The sequence below is a fragment of the Herpailurus yagouaroundi genome, unplaced genomic scaffold (genome assembly GCF_014898765.1).
Source record: "Herpailurus yagouaroundi ecotype Mexico unplaced genomic scaffold, PumYag 164, whole genome shotgun sequence".
Taxonomy (NCBI): Eukaryota; Metazoa; Chordata; class Mammalia; order Carnivora; family Felidae; genus Herpailurus; species Herpailurus yagouaroundi.
In genome coordinates this window covers 22,519,778-22,542,064 of record NW_024412405.1, presented here as the reverse complement: position 1 = coordinate 22,542,064, position 22,287 = coordinate 22,519,778, and the positions used below count along the sequence as shown (strand labels likewise).

Sequence of the window (22,287 nt, the reverse complement as noted above, 5' to 3'; positions counted from 1 at the left end):
TTTAATTGAACAAAACCCCATAGGAATGCCTATAAGCATGTGGGCATTATTCAGGAAGAAGGAGTGCTGTTAAGAGACTTGAAATTTTAATCAAATGGCTTTGGGGATAGAGATAAGAGAAGAAGGAGGGAAAAACAGAGACTCAGTTCAAAGAATTTTAGTAATTATGGCAGCAATAGATAAAACTTTAAGCTAAAGATAAAACAAAGAAGAGACTTTTCTTTTTTAAGTTTCTCCTGCTTAAGAAGTCAATGAATTTTGAAATTCCAGTAACAATTACATATTAGACTTATCTTTATACTAAATATTTTGAGGTTTATAAAGTGTGAGTAGATAAAAATAATTTCACATTGCCCTGCATCAAAGGGCCAACATGACTGAAAGTAAACATACATTGACATTAAATATAATCAAAGACATATGCAAAAATTGTAAGGATATATAACTTATTCACGTGTGGTCTTTCTGAAAACATGTAAATCAGAGAAAATCTTTTGAAAAGTAGAGAAGTAACAATTTCTTCTTATATAAGGCATCAAGAGCTGTTGCTCACATATAAAATCTGTATCCTCCCATCTTACTACTTAATTTAAAGTGGAACTAGGTCCTTATCAAAGTGTACCTGGGTTGGAGACAAACAGAAGTTCTCCCTCACTTAACATAAGGGCAGTTCACTCTTCAGTCTCCATAGTATGCTGGCCACATTAATAAAAGATTTACTAAATAATTGTAAAACAAAACATAAATACTAAAATATAATATTTTAACTTTACATATCAATAAAATATAATTTTAACTTTTTAATTAAGCATGGCTATGAGGTATGTGTAAAATAAACTCTATAATCAACAGTGAAAAAAAGGTTTATATTTTCATAGTATCTTTGAATTTTGTTAAACTTTAACAAATATTTAGTTGAGCCAAATGTTACTAAGATTCTAGAACTTTATTTTTTTTATTTAACTAAAAAAATTTTGTTTAACGTTTATTCATTTTTTGATAGAGACAGACAGAGCGTGAGTGGGGGAGGGGCAGAGAGAGAGGGAGACACAGAGTCCAAAGCAGGCTCCAGGCTCTGAGCCATCAGCACAGAGCCTGACACGGGGCTCAAACCCACAAACCATGAGATCATGACCTGAGCTGAAGTTGGACGCCTAACAGACTGAGCATTCCAGGGGCCACTAAAATTCTAGAACTTTAAACAGTATGTTCTAACAATGAAATTTTTTATTAATTTTAAGCATAAATGTAAAATAATAAATTGTGTAACTTAGCATTGTTATTTAACACAATACTGGAAGTTTCAGCCACAGTAAACAGTCAATAAAAAGAAACAAAAGGCATCCAAATTGGCAAGGAAGAAATACAGCTCTCCCTATTTGCAGATAACATAGTACTCTATGTAGGAAATCTGAAAGATCCCACCAAAAAACTACTAGAACTGATTGATGAATTCAGTAAAGTTGTGGGATACAGAATCAACACAAAGAAATCTGTTGCATTTCTATACACCAATAATGAAGCAACAGAAAGAGAAATTAAGGAATAAAGAAATATTATTTTATAAACATTTTGTTTTCCTTTTATCCTTCAAAACATCAAACATTGAGGGATATAGAATTCATGATGATTTTTGCTAACATTGCCATAGATTTTACACCCTTCATTCTGCTTAACTAGAGTCAGTTGGGAGGCACCTAGATGTATATTTACTTTTACAATTTTTCCTACAAACTTTAATAGAAAAAAATGAACAATTTATAACTTTTATCAAATTTGATTATCATTTAATGAATAAACTTATTAACTCATCTTAAGACAACTTTATTCTTATATTTCAGATTCCTATTTTGAAATAAAATTTAGAATATATATGAATAAAATACAAATATATCTGAGGAAGAGAAAAGATGAAGTTCCCTGTTGATGACTGCTAATTAATGTTGAGAGTTGACCGATGAGGTACTTAAAGTTTCATTTAACAATAGTTAGGATTCTCTCTTTTCCCAGGAATCTAAATTCATTTACAAAATTTATAAAAAAGAGCTCACTGGAGGAAAAAAGAAAGACATGTCTAAAACTCTCTATATGACACTATTTATCTTAGTATATATATAATATTATATAATATATAATTATGTATGTAAAATATAATTCTAAAAATATATTTGTTTTGCCTATAATTTACATAGTTTTCTAAATAAAATGACAATTTATTATCTAAAATAAAAGAAGTAGAATATCTTTGAGAATGTTCAAAATCCTCCTTTGCAGAATAATGTGCATGCTGTCTAGGGGAAGGATATATATGGTAGGAGGAAGATAGAATCTGTTACGAAATAAAAGAGCTAACTGCAATTGAAATAAAGGGATTCAGAAAGGCTTTGCTCAGATAGCATCAATACAATTTGTAACTAATCAAATAAGTAAAAATAAGAAGGAAGAGAAGCAATGACTCTGGAGTTTGAATCCAGAATAACAATACTGAATACCTGAATACCTACAGAGAGAATGTACTTCAGGATAGGAATTATGAGGATAGGCTGTTTTTGAGTATGTTTGTGTGCTTGATTATGTGTTTACTTCCTTGATGTGGATATAGTTTGGGAATATGAATCTGAATCTCAAGAAATAAGAAGTCACCGTGGACTCAAATTTAAGAATAAGATACAGAGAAGTTATCTTAGTGAATACATGAATGGATGGAGAAACATATAAAGGTACAAAGAGAAAGAGAATATGCCATCAGTCTGGTTATAGAGAAATATCAGAACAAAATGCACTGATAGAAGCTATTAGATATCTGTAATTTTGAATCAGTATTTATGAGTAAGGGCTGAAAAATGGACTAAAATGTAATGAATATTATTTGAAGAATTTTGAGGGGAACATACACAGTAGCAAATCTCAGACAAAGGCTGTCAAATATTGTTATGTGGTAAAAGAGGCACATCTGACAGAGAAAACCGATCAATCCTATGTAAAACAGCAGGACTGGATGCACAAGCTGATACCCAGAGATTCGCTGGACTGTATTCCCAACGAGAGTGAGGAAATTGACCTGATGGAGGTATTTAAGAAGAGATATATTTAGAGAGTTCAACTAGTCAATGACACAGATTATAGGAGAGATCATGTTGACTGGAAGAAGTCCCAGCTGCCCACACAACACAGGCTGCAGATAAGTCTATCAGATTTCGCAAAGAGCTAGAGAGAAGGGAAATGATAAAGCAATAATTTTCAATAAAATTTTATACCTTCTGAAACTATCATTAAAAAATCTGTTTTAGGGGCACCTGGGTGGCTCAGTTGGCAACTTCAGCTCAGGTCATGATCTTGCGGTTCATGAGTTTGAAACCCGCTATCTGTGCTGACAGCTCAGAGCCTCGAGCCTGTGTCTTCCTCTCTCTCTCTGTTCCTCCCCTGCTTGCACTCTGTCTCTCTCTCTCAAAAATAAATAGCATTTAAAGAAAGTCATTTTCAGACCTCCCAAGGACTCTAGAGACAGATTACTTTGTTACAATCACGCCCTGGTCACTTGTTAGCTGTATGATCTTGGGCAAATTAGCTGTATGATCTTGGGCAAATCAGTTTTTCTGTATTTATCTCAAAACTTCATGTATAAAACTTTTAAAAATAAACATAATTGAATTATCAAAGGTAAAATATTTAGTGAAATGCCTAGAAATAGCAATTACTAGATGCATGTGCTATTATTATTGCAGTTTTTATTAAGGGTATTCTTAACATGCCAGATATGCAATGAGCCCAGCAGGGACATTAGTCCCAGACCGGAGCAAGTCAAAAGGCTCAGAGTTCAAAGTGATATTTCTTCAAGAAGAGAAAATTAATAAAACAAAATGAAGAGAAAATTAATAAAATGCCTAAGGTATTGAGAGGACTGACTCAGCTGGGAAAACTTTGTATTGCTAAGTACATAAAAAACTAATCAGTGGAAGAAATAATGCAGCTCACTCCAGGATGGAGGTGTCTTGTGCTAGAACATCTTTCTGCTATGTGCCATGGCATATGTGAAATAACACCTCATGTGGATGTCATACTGTCATCTATGTGCGTCCTCCAACTCAAGCTAAGGAACTATTTGAAAATAATAGTTTGGGAATGTTTTTTCTTACAATACTGCTGTATGCTCTTGAACAACTCCAGTGTTGTGTGGACACATTAATCTCTTTAGACTTGTGCCCTATGAGGTCATCTGAGAAAAGGGAAAAAAATAGACTAGACACAAGGAGAGGATGAGGAAAGGGTTCTTCTAATTTATATCCCAGTGTTTAACAACTATATGCTCCCATGGGAACTCCTGGTAGTAAATGGCTCTGTTTTATCCCCAAAATCTCAAATTGGAAGCCATAAATTTTTTATTACCTAAAAACATAAAATGTCTCAACTTATTGTTAGTTTCTTAAGAACATATATGGTAGAAGGACATGTATGTGTACCACTATATGTCTAATACACACATTTTGCACACAATAAATGCTCAACAATTGCTTTTTAAGTGAATATTGAGGCTATTTCCAATCCAAAATTAACTTCATACTAAATTCATGATAGGCAGGATCTCTGTTATAAATCCTTTCCGTCTCCAAGATCCCACAACATTCCATATTGGTTAGTCAGGATGTGGAGTTTCAGTAACAGAAAACCAAATCTAAGTAGTTCAAGGAAAAAACATATCTTGCTGCTAACATATCTGTGAAATGAAAGGGAAAGCTCTTGCTTAAGGCATGACTGGGCCCTGGAGTTCAAAAGATGTCATCAGTTGCCTGTCTTTTTCTGTTCACTTTGATTCACTTTGATTTATATATTTTAAAAATTAATTCTTAGACAGGCCTTTTCCACATGTTGGCCTTAATATCCACTGGCAACCCAAGGATCACCTGGTCCTCAGTCATATCCATTTCAAAAAGATAAACTTCCTCATTCCTAGAATCAATGAAAATCTCACAAAAAGGATTCTTATTATCTAGCTCTGTATAACCTTTAATACAATCACTGTAGCATTGATTGTATTATTGACTATCCTGTGTCATTTACCTACAAAAAGGACTATAGGACAGTGATAATGTTGACATCCTCAGTTGGGAAAGGACGGTTCTTGAAAAGAAAACCATAATAAGTAGTTAATAAATAATTGAGCTCGGGCCCCTGGGTGGCTCAGTCAGTTAAGCATCTGGCTCTTGATTTCAACCCATGTCATGATCTCATGGTTCGTGAGTTGGAGCCCTTTGTGAATTCCAGCCTTGCACTGGGCTCTGAGCTGACAGAGCGAGCTTGCTTGGAATTCTCTCTCTCCTCTCTCTCCTCTCTCTGTCCTTCCCCTACCCTCTCTCTCTTTCTCTCTCTCTTTCAAAAATAAGTTAATTTTTTTTAATAATTGACGGAAGTACATTACACAGTCTAATTTTACTTGTAATCTACTATTATTTATAGAATTCAATCACCTATATTTTCATTATGTTTTGTGTTTCTTCCAAGTGAGCATGGGTGTTTTAGACGTCTTCATAACTGACTAGCCACGTTTTAGTGGCTTAAAATTAAAAAAAAAAAATCATTTGTTCATGATTTTGTGGAAGAACCAGTTAGTAGTTCCTGTCCAGATGGCAGAAAATGGAGTGCCTGGAACTGGTGGATCCATTTCTTACACATTTAGTACTTTTGTTCTCTTCTTTTGTATTTCATCTCATTTCCAAATTTGGGCTTTTGTTTGTTTGTTTTGTTTTGTTTTTACTTTTTATTTTTTTCTTAATGGAATGTCTGTCTCAAGATAATTGCACTTCCTATAGGGTTTGTAGAATATGCAAATTACTAGGCCATTTAAAGACTGATCTCACTACTGGTCCAACATCATTACTTCTGCCTTATCTTATTGGTCAGATTCAGGGAGTGATACACACTACTCCACTTCTTGATGAGAGAGAGACAAGTTCACATTTCAGAAGACTATGTGAACAGAAAGACACTGTTGTGATCTTTTACGAACAGAGGCTGTTGCAGTTGGTAAATGAGATACCTCATTATTTATCCAAGACTTGATATATCCATTTCTATGACAGAGAAAATTATATGGATTCTATTCTGTTAGGAAAATCAAAATTTGAGGACTCATTTATTGTGATTACCATCCAATCAGCAAGAGTAATAACAGCTAATTATTATTTTAACTATCAAAATTATTGATGTGTTTGCTCCCATAAATTTTTTTTGTAAGACAAATAATTAGTGCTCTACATCAAAAGTTCATTACTGATTAACATCATGATACCATATAAGTTTCTTGATTGCCTTTATTTTTTTAATTTTTAAAAATTTTTTTCTTACATTTTATTTATTTTTGAGAGAGAGAGAGAGAGAGAGAGGGCACATGTTGGGGAGGGGCAGAGAGAGGGAGACACAGAATCCAAAGCAGGCTCCAGGCTCCAACCTGTCAGCACAGAGCCTGATGTGGGGCTTGGACCCATGAACTGTGAGATCATGACCTGATCCGAGGTCAGTTGCTTAACTGACTAAGCCACCCAGGCACCCAACTTGATTGCCTTTAAAAGCAGCTGAGATCTCACATTGTGTGATTGGAGGGAGTTCCAATTTCCCTAAAAACAAGTCTCTAAAAATGTACAGATGTGTAACATAAGTTCACAATTTACTTTAAAAAGCATAATATAATAGATATATTCTCTGAACAATAAATACTACAAAAAATGGATTTCACATTATATCCATTAATGTCATTGTCATATGCCAGTGTTTAATACATCTCTTATGGAGGGGCTAATATATGATTATATCTGAGGATGGGCTAAATGAATGATGGGTATTAAGGAGGGCGCTTGCTGTGATGAGCACTGGGTATTATATGTAAGTGATAAATCACTAAATTCTACCACTGAAACCAATACTACACTATATGTTAACTATTCTGAATTTAAATAAAAACTTGAAACAAAAAAAAAAAAGAAGAAAAGATTAAATCTGATATGCCATCAAATTCCACTGTAATTTCTAAAATAAGATTATTAGTTATTTTTGCCTCTCTTCTTCCCAGAACTTTTCAAATCTGAAATAAAGATGTTCCATAAGGAAATAATTTAAAATCCATGTTTAAAGTGCATAAATATTAAGGGCTAGAGAGTTACCATTAATTTTCAGAAAAACCATTTTTAAGCATACACATAAATATTAAGACAATACATAGTTTTTTTTGTCAGTTATACTTACCAGTTTTTCTGAAAGCGATCAAAGTGTTGTCTTGTAGGAATAGAACAATCTGAATATCAAACACCGAATTACACAGGAAGGCTGGTCCTCAGAAATTTGAAAGAAGCTTGGGTGGTCATAGCAGCAATTCTTTCAAGCTTCCATTCACGTAGCAAGTGGATCACAAAAGGGTCTAGAAATGTTTTTAAAACCTGTGACCATTCAGAAAATGAAGAGGGGAGAGAAAATGTTGGTACTGAAAATATTAATAAAATGTAAGATACAAAAATGTACTACTGGTGGTCATTTTCACTTAAAAACTATCCGTTCATATAATTTGAGAGCCTTTACTTCGGATACTTTCCATTCCAAAAGTATTAGAAGGGCCTGTAAATTATTTTAAGTGATAGGTAGCTGCATATTTTAATTATTCTCTTCCTGACCTTCTACATACATGGTAAGAAAATGTTGGGAGCTAAAGGAATATATTCTATGTTTGACAGGATTCTTACAACACAGAAATAAATATGAATTGTGAATACTCATCTCAGTGAATGTTTCTCTTTGCATAATAGAACTTGTGAGTTATCTTTAAAATTATATGAGTTAAATAGCATACATATAAACATTTTATTTTATGTAGGACTTAATGCATGGATACTTCAAAATATATGAATTTTCAACTTCACCAGAAAATTATTAAATACAAATAGAAATTTAAGTACATTTGTTGATTATCAATTTGGGAAAACATTAAGATGTTGCTATTCAGTGCTCTCAAGGAGTTGTTAAGTTCAAGTATGTGCAGTGTGTCTGGAGAGGAATATATCTAGATATATCTGCCAGAAAATATATCAATGTGCTTTGGAAAACTGATGAATCAGGTTTATCACACCTTTTAATCACTTGACTCAGAAATATTGCTGGTTTTGGACTAAAAGATATAAACAAAACTGGACATTACTTGAGGTAAAAATTTCAGTATTTGTAAAAGCAAAACAAATGTATTACTTTGCATCCATGAACATATATATATATATATATACACACACACACACACACATACACACACACACACACACACTAACAAATAAACAAATAAAATAAAAAGTCAATCATGAGAGAATCGTTACTATAAAGGAAAATATATATTTTATCACATAGTGATCTCAAAAGTCTAGATCAATTTATCTATCAGTCTGTCTCTGTGTGTCTGAGCATGTGTGTGGATGTAGGTGTGTAATTACTTGCTCAGGTGAAGATGTTGTATCTACCAAGAGATTGGCACAATTCCTTGGTGACAGGCAAAGGAATTATATATACTGGAAAGAAGTCTAGAGGTAAATATACATCCCATTTCAGAAAATAGAGCAAACTACATGGCCTGCTTAACTAAATTACAGATGAAGAAACGGGCCTGCCTAACTTAATTACAGATGAAGAAATATTCAGGCAATACAACATAAATATAGAAAATTCTTCTGAACTTCCAAAGAAAAACTAAAAATTACTTACAAAATAATTAAACCAATGATAAAATACAAATAAAATTGGATACATTTCCAAATAATGGCAACAATTAGAAATCTAGAATAATCAGTTTCACAAACATCTTAGAAGGCCAATAATCCAAAGTTATTTTTATTGTTCCATGTATATACACTCAAACAAAAACATTATTTATCATCAACAATGTATTTCAGCAGCTATGTCTTCTGGAAAGAGCTACTCTGTGCTAGAGTATGCCATGTCAAATGAAACAAGGATTACCTGAGTTCTTGAACAAATAGAGTATGTGATATGTGACCTCACCTACTGCCTCCACATATACACAAATGCTACTGACTTTATTAAAGAACGGCTCTGCTAGCGTTGGACCAAAGAATTGGGAGAATCTTTACAAAATCAGGCAGTGAAGGTCCACTTATCTTCCTATGAGACTTCAGCCTCAGGGATTTTATTTTCATGCTCATTAATTCTGATTAATTATTTCTCAAATGGAAGAGATATTTTTGAAAGGTTATGATATTCAGGGATTGGTAAAGTAATTCATATCCACTTAGAGTTTATTCCATTGAGTGTTTTAAAATGAGAATAGGGCAGGGAAGGAAACCCTCAACCCAGTATATGAAATATCGGACATAACTTACGGATATCTACCTAATGACTTAAAAATCTTTGTTTATAAAATATAGGGGTACCTGGAATAATTGTGAGGATTATTTGTGATACTTTATGCAGAGGTGCTTTACAAAGTAAGGCAAAATAGTTATGAATCATTAAGTATTTTAAATCCCATTAGATAGACACTAATATAAAACACAGCAAGCCTTCTGAATATTTGTCAAAGGATGAGGAAAGTGGTCATCCTCATATACATCACTCATTTTTTCCTCCTAACTGTATCATTTCCTGTTACTAACTGCTAGTTACCCACTCTCTGTCCTTCTTGGTGCGTGTAAGAAGTCATTCACATCCTTCATAAACTAATTTCCCTGAGTTAAATGAAGGAAAATTGTTCACTATGGCTAAAGCGAGATGCTGTTAAGAAGCACATATATTACAGAAATGCCTTCAGTATTCATAGCTTTAAAGCCTATGGTGAGGAGAGTAAAATGTTCTCACTTGTACAAAAATGACTGCATACTTTATACAGAGTGGCACTTCCTCCAACCTTCCCAAGTCAGTAGTTTTATCCAAGTATGCCATTAATCAGAAGAGAGAACAGTTAGAAGTAGAACAGAAGTGGGATGGATCTTTATATCACATTAGATAAAGGCACCACAGAAACAAGAGATGGTAGGAAAGTATATGACTTGTTATGATTTACTTCCTCAAAATTATCTTGGCATATACTGAATCATTTGCTAGGTGTAGTCTTGTACTTCAAAGCCCAGTCTGTGCCAGACTTACAGCACAATACTTGTGAAGTATTTAAATATACCCCTAGTTGTAGATTAAGTACCCACAGATACTTTTTAAAAACATCTGCACACCACCAGGTAGGATTTAGTGTGTTGTATCATGAAAAAAAAATCAAAATAATGACTTTTATCTTTCCAAGCAACATACAAATATAAACTGCTCTGAAAAATTCCTACCCATTCTAAAATATTTATAAAATGAATTAGAATATTTGCGTGAAATAACTATAATTAATGAGGAATGAGGAGAGCACCTGCTTTTATACAAAACTCTTGCTTGTGTATTTCTCTAATTTCATTAAATTGTCATCATTTTAATGAAGAGACCATATATATGCATCTATATTCTTCTTTTGGATATTTTGATTGCCATTATTTTCTTTTTTTTTTTTTTTAACATTTTTTATTTATTTTTGGGACAGAGAGAGACAGAGCATGAACGGGGGAGGGGCAGAGAGAGAGGGAGACACAGAATCGGAAACAGGCTCCAGGCTCTGAGCCATCAGCCCAGAGCCTGATGTGGGGCTCGAACTCCCGGACCGCGAGATCGTGACCTGGCTGAAGTCGGACGCTTAACCAACTGCACCACCCAGGTGCCCCTGCCATTATTTTCTTAAAAGTCACAGAAGATGTAACAATGCAAATGACATAATATTATTTAAATAATACATCAGAATGCTTAAAAGCTTCTCACAGTGGTCTCTGCTCTGCCCAAGCCTTTGTAAACCAACTGAGAAGCAGATCGTTTTCTGTGGGAAATAACCATTGCTTCTTTGTTTCAATATATCCATAAAATACCCACATTATTAGTCATAATTACTACATTACTGTTTCTTATATTCATAGTAAGTGAAAAATCAGAAAAATATATCTATACTTTTGGAATTTCAAAGTATTTATAATGGGCTTATAAACATAAATAATTCCTTAAGCTAACATAAGGGCTTATGTGCATGAGCACTGAAGGCAGAAGGTCTTTCAAATCTCACTGTTATTTGTAATTCAATGGTTTTGTGTAATATACTATTTTATGCCCCAGATTTCACCTCAAATAGTTCCTACAAGTTCATAAGAAACATAAGTAAAACACTCTGCTCAGTGCTTGGCCTACAATAATCAATCAACTATTATCATTATATTTATATCTGATGATAAAATATTCATTTCAATTCAACAATTAGAAGAATATTATTTCTACCTTATTATAGTCACTGGCTCTAACAAGGTATTGGAATAAGATATGGGAGAGATAATTTTGATGTATCAATAAAAGGGACATATTTTTGGTGATCAATTTATATCATTATGTGACATCAAAAATTACATTATAATAAAAATAGTAAATAAAACAGCATTACAATAAAGGATCCATAATGGGTTTATCTGATAGAGAAAATGAGGTGACATGATGGTCTTACTATTGAATGTGTAAATTTTCTCCTCCCCCTCCTTCTTCCTCTTACTTTTAGTTTTAGGAAGTAGGAAGATATAACTTGGAAAAAAAAAATCTCATCTTGACCAATTTTGAGACCCTGGCTAGAGGCCAGGTTCACATCCTGATTACCTCTCTTCACAGGTCTTCCACTCATACATCACTCCTAAACTGCCCAAGGGTATAAATATTAGATAATCTGAGACAGCCCATAGGCTCAAGAAATTGTAACTAGCTAATCCTAAACATTCCTTCCCATGGAAACCACAATAAATGCTGTTGGCCAGAATTCTTTCTCCCTCTGCCTCATGAGGAACCAAGCGGTTCCCTTGAGTGGCCAAGTGGCTATGCTGTGTTCTCTCCAAGAGAACAGTGAATAACAAACTATAATACTCTTTCCAGTTCCTCTTTCTTGATCTGCTTCTGACCTCACCAAATGTCCATCAGAGTAATTTGGTTAAAATAGTACATTAGGGGAGTAGGTAGAGAACATTTGTAGTTTCATGCTGGAATGATTTTAAACGTCCTGTTGCCATTTACAAACTAAATATTTCATTCCATTAGTTTCTCATCTAAAGCCTACCAACTCAGTTTTCTGGCAACAATGCTGCTCAATTGTTGATGACCGTCACCTTAAATATTGTTTCTTTCAGTCTTTTAAAAATTTCTGTAGTAAAACTGATTACTCAAAGGACAGTCTTTGGATGGTACAACATACACATTTCTCAAGGAAATACAATGGAGACTGCAAATAAAAATGAGCCCACAATTTAAGCTAAGTTTGGTAACAGGGGTGACCTTCCTAGTATGTTAGGTATTCTGCCTTTTAGATATGTATTTTGGGTAGTGATACACGTTTTAATCCATTTTTAATCATTTTCTACCCTGACTGGTACCCGGCAGGTTGATCTATAGGTGTTCCAAAATATCAATGGTCTTCCCTGTGCTCTGGCTTCTGGTTGGGTATAACCAGTGGGGCAGGAAATCAATGCACAGGAGAAGAATAATGCCTGGGTTCTTATTCCCCTAACTTTCTCATTGTGGGATTGTCTCAACTGGTAGTTTCCCTTGACCTGAGGTCACAGCCCCTTCAAACGACCCTCCCCCACCCTCCCTTGATCTGTCTGGATTGTGATAATTGCTTCCTGTATTTGCCCCCTGAGGAACTAGAGGTGGTAAGAACCCTATAATTTCTAGCTCCCAGAATACTGAACTGCTTCTGCTTTTCCAAAACTGTGGTTTTCCTACACTCCCAGGGTTTTATGAGTGGTTCCTTACTAAAGTTTCTAAAAATTGCCCAAAATAAATGTGAAATGGGTCTTCTGTTGGGAACCTGGTTGATGTATTTAGGGTTTCTTACATTTATACTACTGGTTTTTTTAATTAATTAGCAATCCACAGGGCTTTTCCATGAAAGGCAACAAAAAATATATTCTTTTCAGAGGACATGATTTTGAAATTTTCTGCTATTCAATGAAAAACCCACTTAAATAACATGGCACATGTTTTAGCCACTTTGGATGTAATGCTTCTACTTTTACCCAATTTAAACTTGAAACCATGGACCAAGCCAGAAAATTAGAGAACAGAATACTTTTAGTTTCTTTATTGGGCTCATTTTTTTTTGTAATGGAATCCAGGGTATACCTTTACCTAACATTAAGGGCTATTATATAAAAAAAATGAATAGGAAGTTGGGTTTTTTGTTTGTTTGTTTTTGTTTTCCTCATTGTTTTAATGAAGTTAAAGCTGCATTAGTCTGCATCTTGTAGAATCCACTTGGGAGAAAAATTTTTCAGTTGTCTGTACTGGAAAAAAAGTCCTGCATCTCTTGAAAATTAGATTTGTTTTAATATTTAGAAACTTAATTTTTTAAACTATTTCCTACTTGTTTTGGTGGTGGAGATGCTTAGTAAACTCCTTATAACTAATGTTTATATATTTAGGGTTTCGAAATTTTATACAAATTTTACAGAGCTCTATGGCTTGCATTCCTAAACGTTATTCTTTTTCCTGACCTATTACTTTTCTAATTTTATATTTGACCCTGATTCCATCAAACATGTATGTTCTCTTTGTATTGTGTGTATTCTTATAAACCGTCTTCAGTTACTTGTGACCGAAGACAGAGTAAAATTGTAAATATGTTAAAATAAATGTTTTACCTTGGGAATTGTTCTCAAACCTAAGAACAATGGTATAAAGTAACCCCTAATCCCAAACAAGGTGCAAGATGACTTATGAAGGTCTTACAACGAGTGTGTAATAATTTTAAAAAATACATTAAAATATAATTCACATGCCATCAAGTTTGCCAATAAAGTGTAAAATTAGTTGGCTGTTAGGATATTTACAGAGTTGTGCAAGCATCACTACAATCTAATTTTAGAACATTATCATTTCCCCAACAGAAACACCAAACCCATTGGCAGTCTTCATCTTCCAGTCCTTCCACTTTTTTCTTTTTTTAAGAAATTTACCTACTCTTGACATTTCACACAAATTCAAGAAGCACACAATATGTGACACTTTTGTCTGGTTTTTTCACTTAACATAATGTTTTTGAGGTTCATTCATGTTGTGACATGTACCACTACTCCATTTCATTTTACTGCCAAATAATATCCCATTCTACATATATACCAGCAGTTGGCTTAACCATTCATCATTGATGGACATTTAGATTGTTTCTGCTTTTTGACTATTATTTTTCTATGAACATTCATTTATATGTTTTTGTATGGATGGGCATATGCCGTCTACCTTTTGGGTACATAACTTGGAATAGAATATCAGCTATATAATAACTTCATGTTTAACATACCGAGGAACTGTCTAACTACTAAGAAATAGTTTAGAAAACCATTTCTTATCATCCAGTTTGAATATATAAAAGAGCTTATGAATAGAATCTCTTGTGCTGGGCAGAGAATTCAGTAGTGAAAATTTGTCTGGTTCATTTTTCCCTCCTATAGACAGTAGGCAAGGGAGTGTCCTCACTCAAGTTTCTCCAAGTGGGAAGGTCTTCTGGAGAAACTTCTGGAAAACTTTGTCTATATCTTATTAAACCTGGTGGATTCAGAATTGAGTACCTCTCTCTCTTTTGAAAAATTCTAAAGAGTGGCAGATAAAAAATGGAGATCCAGAATAAGTCAAGTTGTGAAAAATAATTACAAACAGCCAACCAGGAACATGGCAAGTGTGCTGGAGTTCTGCATGTGAAGGTCTTTCTGTCAGTTATCTTTCTTCTTATCCCCCCCTTCTCTCCTCTCTATTTCACCTCAATCTTGGGTTGAAGCTAAGAAAAGCTGTCTAAGAAAAAGGGAAGGAGGCAAAGGACAGCTATTAAACTGAACTCTTAAATTCTTCAAACTTTGGGTTATCTCTTACACCCAGGATGGTATGCAGGCCAGGAACATAGGTTGTGCTTGCCTTTTGTGACTAATGCCAAAACTGCAGGATTCACCTTACAGCACTTTGTCCAACCAACCTTCACTGAAACACCCCACATTTCTCTTTGATATCAGGCTGGATATTACTCTTAGTTGATATGAAAACATGCTGTTCTTCTCCCATTAAGATGTAACTTATTGTAGCATATCTTGAGTTCCTGCTTACCTCCCTACATGATGAGGTAAACTAGAGGAAGCATAATGAGGTAGGAGAACATGGATATCCACTTCACGACTAGTTCTCCTAAACTTGCCACAGTGTTCAACACTCAACTGATGCTTAATAAGCATGCATTCTATGCATTAGTAATTAGTGCATTGATCTCGGTATCAAAAGGCATAGGGTTAAATGCAAACTTTCTCCTTCAATTGCTTGATCACATTTTTTGGTACATACTTAACTGTTTTAGTCTTAGTGTTTTCATCAGCAAAATGACTGTTGTGCAAGATGAACATTAATGCTTTTCTTGTCAACTCTGATTAGAAGACTTAGTTGCAGCATAACTATTTTTTAGGAAGTGCTCATCTACATTATAATTGTGTTGGAAGTGCCACAGTATCAATTACTGAAGTGTTGATCAGATATTATTGATGTACATCATCATTTAATTTGTTCTATCTGGAATGATTGAAGAATATTTCCTTGTACTACATTTATTCCACCTAAATATTTAAGTATTTTCAAACAATTGTTTAATATTTATGTAGTTAATATATTTTCTGAGAGTTTCAAATATTATTTTTTCTTGATTTTATTTTATGAGATGAAAGTATAAAATTTTGGAATGTCTTTATTTGTTCTGATTTTTATCCTCTCTCTAATATCTCTGACTATTTTTGTTTTCCTTTGGCATTATTTAATTTACCCACAATAAAATCAGGGATTTAAGAAGTATTCATTTACCATGTGTGCTTTCTCATTCATTGTTTTATAATAGATAACAATGCTTTTTGAACTCATGAATTTTTAATTTAAATATGAATATAGATTTTGCTATCCTGAATAGCTGAACCTGATGAATACTGATTTTATTATTACACAATGCAAGAAAATACACAGACTCTTGTTATCAGTATATAATTTATGTCAAATAATTTTCATATTTTGTACATTGTGGTTTATCATAATTTTTAGATATGTATCTTTAAAAACATCAATGTGTTTACAATTCTGCCTGAGTATTAGAAAAAAAATTGACTTAAAATTACATTTATAAATATATGTTAGCTGTTTATGATAAAACTGAATTTCATTTATTTCACTGATCTGAGAATGTGCTGAATAAGTAAAACTCCTCATTAGATATATATAGAAGTAAAATATAAAAGACATTCTGCAAGTCAGATAATATTAGTAAACTAATTATTTTCAAATATTTTAAAACCTGAAATATACATCCATGTCTCATATCAGGAAAATGAACATGCTTTGCAAGAAAATGATTTGGGAAAACAAAGGAGAAATGATCCAGATGTATCTGTGATAAATGGAGAGCTGTCCAGATCATAGCTTAACCTTGGGCACATTATACTCCTCAATCTAAGAGAGTCAAAGATCAAACATTAAGCTTACTCTCCCAGAGAAGTATATTGGTATTTGATAAGGACAAAGAGCAAGTTGTTCATTCTCTTCACTGAAAGATGATGGAAAAGAAACAAATTTTATCTAAGTTCTAGGTTAGAGCTATTTCTCATAAAATGAACTCATGTGATTCTTAGCTCCATTTAAAACCCCAGATTTCAAAAGCTACCTGCCAATACCTGAAATACTCAAAAAAGAGGTTTGAAAATGCAGGCAATACATCAATGAACATATTAAACACTTGGGATGGAAATTAAAACAAAAGAAAAAGAAAAAGAAAAAGCGGAAAGGTGTTAGTCCTAGAAAGGGGAAGAGTGAATTCTGACAAAGTAGCAAACATATGTAGATAGCAGTGCAAGAAAGAACATTTTCTAGGGTTGCCTTTATATCCCTCTGCTTGAGCTAGACACTGTGCACTGGGGATAATTTTGTCACACAGCTGCAAAAAAATGTGTGCCTGTTTCCCTTAGTTTGTATGTACACGCACGCACACACACACACACACACACACACACACCACTTTTTTCCCCTCCTTTAAATAGACCTGATTGTATATATAAATTATCTTTTCCACATGAACTTATCTATTAAGATATTACTACTTTAATGTCTCTTTAGCATTCCCTCTTGCTCTACTCTTTGGTAGTTACTTTTTAAAATATATTTTATGCTACTGCAAGTTTAAAGTGATATACTATATCAATGGATCCCTCATGTTCTCCAAAGATGAAAAAAAATTAGTGAATCTAGTTCATTAGTTAATTAGCATGACATTGAATTTTCCAGGATGCTTTTTCTTCTTTTGGATGAAACTGAATTCAAGTTCTATAGGGAAACATCAGCTCTCTCACAGTTAAAAGTAGGTAAAATGTGATGAGTTAAAAATGTATGTATTGTTTGAGCCAAACTTTATAGGTGTTCTTTCAGAGATCCACAAATGCAACATTGAGCTAGTAACCTGAAACATCGATCAAACAAGTAACACCCCTTTAACTCTTCTGGTATTATTTACCTCTAATATGAATTTTTTATATATTTCACAGTTGTAAACAAATTATATGCTGTCAGAAAGCAGAATATTGGGTAGAAAACTAAATCTCTGACACTCAAATGTCTTTAGTCTGACCTTGAAAGTATTTGCTAACTTTACTATGCCAGGTATTTGTAGCACTAGAAAAATTAATAATGTGATCTTCCCTGCACTGATAGGGTGATAATGCATTTACGCTTTGTCAGTGTAACAGTCTTTTCTCAGAATTTTGCTTGCTAGGGCTGTTGTGACATACTCTGCTTTGGCTCTGAAATAGGTTCTCTAATCCAATTTCCAAGAAGATAAATTGAAGCCAACATTCCTTGTTGGTTTTGATTCATCAATAGATTGATTGATTTAGTATTTATTTGGTACTGTTTTCCAGTGCAGAGCCCCAGTAATGTCCCCAGTAAGAAGTAACTGGGCACAGGAAGGCAAATTAACTCTTTCTGGTATTACATTTTCATGCCAACTGACTTTTGCTTCCAAAGGTAGATGTACCCTGTGAGCCAACTGTAGTTAATCATAGCCTAAATTATGTTGGCAGGGTCAAATGTAAAATTCAAAGGTATTAAGAAGATATCCAGATGATATCTAACACAGAGAGATAGTGGCAGGTTCTAAAGAGCAGATAGCCTACAAATTATGCCACATGTAAAGTTACAATATATTGACCAATAAAAAAGCTATATTCAAATAAATTTTTTGATGTTCATTTAAACAAGAAATTTAAAAAATAACAATTACTAAAGGTACCTCTTGATAGATTATAGCTTGAAGTCATATTTTAAAATAGCTGTGCTCCATGAATGCTATGTGTCAAGCATTATTCTAAACATTCAAATACATTAGTTAGTATATAATTTGGAAAACTCTTTACCTAATTACTGTCAACAACGACAATTTTCTTGCATCTCGGTGAAAAACAGTCCTTACCTATCAAATTGAATCATATTTACTGCCCATATTTCTTAAGAGAATGTATATGTAAAATAATTTAAGGAATGAATGAAGTATGAGGCTAGAAGCATACTTGACAAAACACCATTATTTCTCTTACTATAAGGTTCATATTAAAAATTCCTTTCAGCTTTGTAGCTTGAGGAAATAATTCCTACTTTTGTGTTTGTAAGATACAGTGAACACAGGGAAAGATCTAAGTATGCAAAAATATACTAATTTGTTTATAAGTTCTTTTTTTTTGCTTAATCCCTAAAGTAGTGATGTACTGTCATCAGAGAAATTTCTTGTATTTTAAATGTTATCATACAAAAAACTCACTCTACTCCTCTACTATAGCTAATTCTAAGTTTCTCTAAATCTTTTTATCTGAAAGGAAAATATAACAGGATTTAGAAGGGAAATGGAATAGTGCATGCAGAGAAAAAATACTTTAAAAATGTAATGCATTATTTCTCAAAATTAGCTGGCGATGTTTTAAAAATCAAACATTAAACCCATTCAGTTGCTTGCCAGTGGAGGCAGATTCTATCCAATGTGGCAGCAAAACAGACAAGTATAACCTAATTTGAGTATGAATAGAAAATCTGTTAAAATGAAGTCTATTCTGTTACCAAAGTTCCTCTGGTATTCTGGAATGTTATAAAGTCTAATGAATAAGATTATTTTCCTGTACATAAAAAAAAATCAAAATGAGCCCTGATATTGCTAAAATGTCAGTAAGTACTATAACTCACCTATAGGGATAAAAAAAATTTGTTTCATTTACATTTGAAACTTTTAAAGGATGATAGCCATAGTTATTCTTCACTGAAATGCATTCTTTATAAGACTTTGCTCTTTTGGACTAAACCCAAGGATATTGGTAATAAGACAGATTATTGCAGTCCAAGAACAGGTTACAAAAACTTTAGTACAGTCATATTCTAAATATCAATATAATATGAAAGAGTAACATACATTTAATGAGCAAGTAAATAAAAAAATCCCTTATTTGTATTTTTTGTCAATAAACAAAACAGCCTGAAATCCTTTCTTCCACATTTTTAGTCATGTAATGGGTATAGTTAAATTGAATAAAAAGTTGGTACAAATTAATTACCTACCTCTCTCAAGGTTCCTTACACTTAAGCAAATATATGTTTTTCCAATAAACCTTTAAACAGTGTCCTGGCCTGATTTTAGAATCCATATATTTAACAAGTGAAATACTCTTTAATCTCCATAGTTCTATATTTTCCTTCACCATTTAATGGATAGGTATTGCTAAGGGATGTTGTAAATCTTCAAATTACCCTATAGCCTGGCATATTATCCATTTTGCAGCACCTCATAATGTTCTGGTTGTGTTTAGTGTCATCATCATGACATAAAAGAAAAACCATAGTAAGAGGGGATATGCCATCATTAATTAATAACCAAGTATATGGGGGAAATATGCAATACAACTGATCCTTAGCTGTGTTTATTTTTTTTAATGTTTTATTATTTATTTTTGAAAGTGAGAGAGAGCACGAGCAGGGGAGGGGTAGAGAGAGAGAGGGAGACACATAATCTGAAGCAGGCTCCAGGCTCTGAGCTGTCAGCACAGAGCCTGACATGGGGCTCAAACTTGAGAACACGAGATCATGACCTAAGCCAAAGTCGGACACTCAACCAACTGAGCCACCCAGGTGCCCCATTAGCTGTGCTTATTTTAACTTTTATAAGTTAGTTACAGTATAATATATTTCATTGTCTAGGTTGCAGAGATTATGTGGATCTATATTGAACAAAACTCTTTTAATAACAGACCAGTCACTATGCTGATACAGTTTGCCTTCATTTCTTCTTGCTTTTGCCCGAAAAAGGAAAACAAAACAAAACTCTGATGTACACTTAATATAAGACAAAATTTTTTAAAAAACAAAATTGACTAGATTGAGTTTCTCTGTGATCTTATTCATTTACGGTCAGAATAATATAGTTCACCTTTCATAGGAAGAACATTCACACACATCTCATAAAATTGTGTTATAGTAAAGTAAGTTCAGGTCTTCATGAGATCAGTCTTTTAACATTTCTTTTCTTATAGATGATCTATTTTGAGGGTTAAGCATTTGAAAATGTTCAAATTTAATATTTCATCCCCTAGAAATCATGATAAAATATTTTAATGTCCTGTAACGATGCCTGTAAGTACTAGATGCCTTCCTAGCCTTCACTGCTTATCTCACACAATGTAAAGAGGAACAGTAACTCTCCAATCTTCAGATCACCAGGGGGTAAAGCAGGCAAACTTCTCACTTGTTTTCTTGTCTGATTGAGGTGTAATTTGCTTATAACAAATGTAAGTAAACAGCTCATTAAGCAACCACCAACCTGATCAAGTTATAGAACATTCTGATCACCCAGAACACAGCCTTTTAATCACTTTCCAATCAATCCTCTTCTCTGACCTCACAAGAGAACCACTGTTCTGAATTCTACCACCATAGCTTAACATTGCCTGTCCTGGAGTTATGAATATATGGTCTGTGAGAATACCTGCTCTTTTTTATATATTTTCTTTCATTTTTATTACAATGTACCATTCAACTCTATGGATATACCACAGTCTGTTTCAAACACTGCTCATTTCAAACCATTGAAATGTTGTGAATATTGATTTCAGGGGCAAAGCAGAATGTTTGTAAGACAAGGAGGAGGTTTGGTTGATAGCAGATGCTATGGTTGCCCCATTGTTTACCAGGGACTGAGGGGGATAAATAATTTTTGGTTTTTGTCTAGAGGAAGCAAATGCCTAACATACATCTGGAGAAAAGATTGGCTGCCTGCGGAAAATTTAGTCTTATATCTAATATGTGACTCTTAGGTTTTAAAAATTGCTAATAATTTTATGTAATAGCTTTACATGACATATTGATTATTTAACAGTACTTTTATGTGTTTGATCAAGGAAAATGCTTTTTTGGCTATTCTTCTTTGATCCTTTAAAGTATGTATAAGATAACTTTCCAACTCTTGCCTCTTTTGTTTACAATGACCTATAAATTAAAAATATCTCCAGACATAAAATTGGGACTGACTGATTAACCTACGCACATTATTAAGCAATTGCAGAAAAGTATTTTGGATCGTGAAATACATTCTGCACAAAATAGTGTATTAAAAGCCTAATTTTAGTAAGTAAATTAATGGCATTGACAACATACCACTGGTTTATTCTAGGAAGATTGCCTGGTATTTTGCTTCTGCTATAATGTGTCTTAAGGATGTATTATTGTCTCTTAAATTGTATAGGCTTTTAGAAACACCATAATGAAGATATGCCTCTCTTGTATGTGTATTTATTGATATTATGAAGGAAGGCATTATGATCTAAACAAATATCTATATACTTTATAAAATCTATGAGCCATATTAGGATAAATTAAACAAATATTTAAGTAAAAATAATGATGCAAAAATTTCAGAACAGCCTAGAAGTGTACTGGAGTCTAATATATTTTCAATCATTGTGGGGTTTTTTTAATCAGCATTTTAGCCATTTATATTGAATGTAATTTTCTAGTCTCCAATAAAAAGGGCTATGTTTATTCAAATACATAGTAAGACATAAGAGATCTATTGTGGAGAAGAAATCATTCCTTTTTTTCCTTTCTTTCTTTATTTTTTTATTTACAGAGAGAAAGAGAATGAGTGTGAGCAGG

General features: G+C 33.3%; 1 long non-coding RNA gene across 1 annotated transcript in view; it reads right to left on the bottom strand.

The window, feature by feature from the left end:
* Nucleotides 1-575: 575 nt before the first annotated feature.
* Nucleotides 576-22,287, bottom strand: part of LOC121037803 (uncharacterized) — a 68,169-nt gene continuing 46,457 nt past the window's right edge. Inside the window, exons 2-3 of the long non-coding RNA XR_005793991.1 lie at nt 7,237-7,427; nt 576-695 (exon numbers count right to left, since the gene is read on the bottom strand). This is a non-coding gene — a long non-coding RNA (uncharacterized LOC121037803). The remainder of the gene's footprint in view (nt 696-7,236; nt 7,428-22,287) is intronic.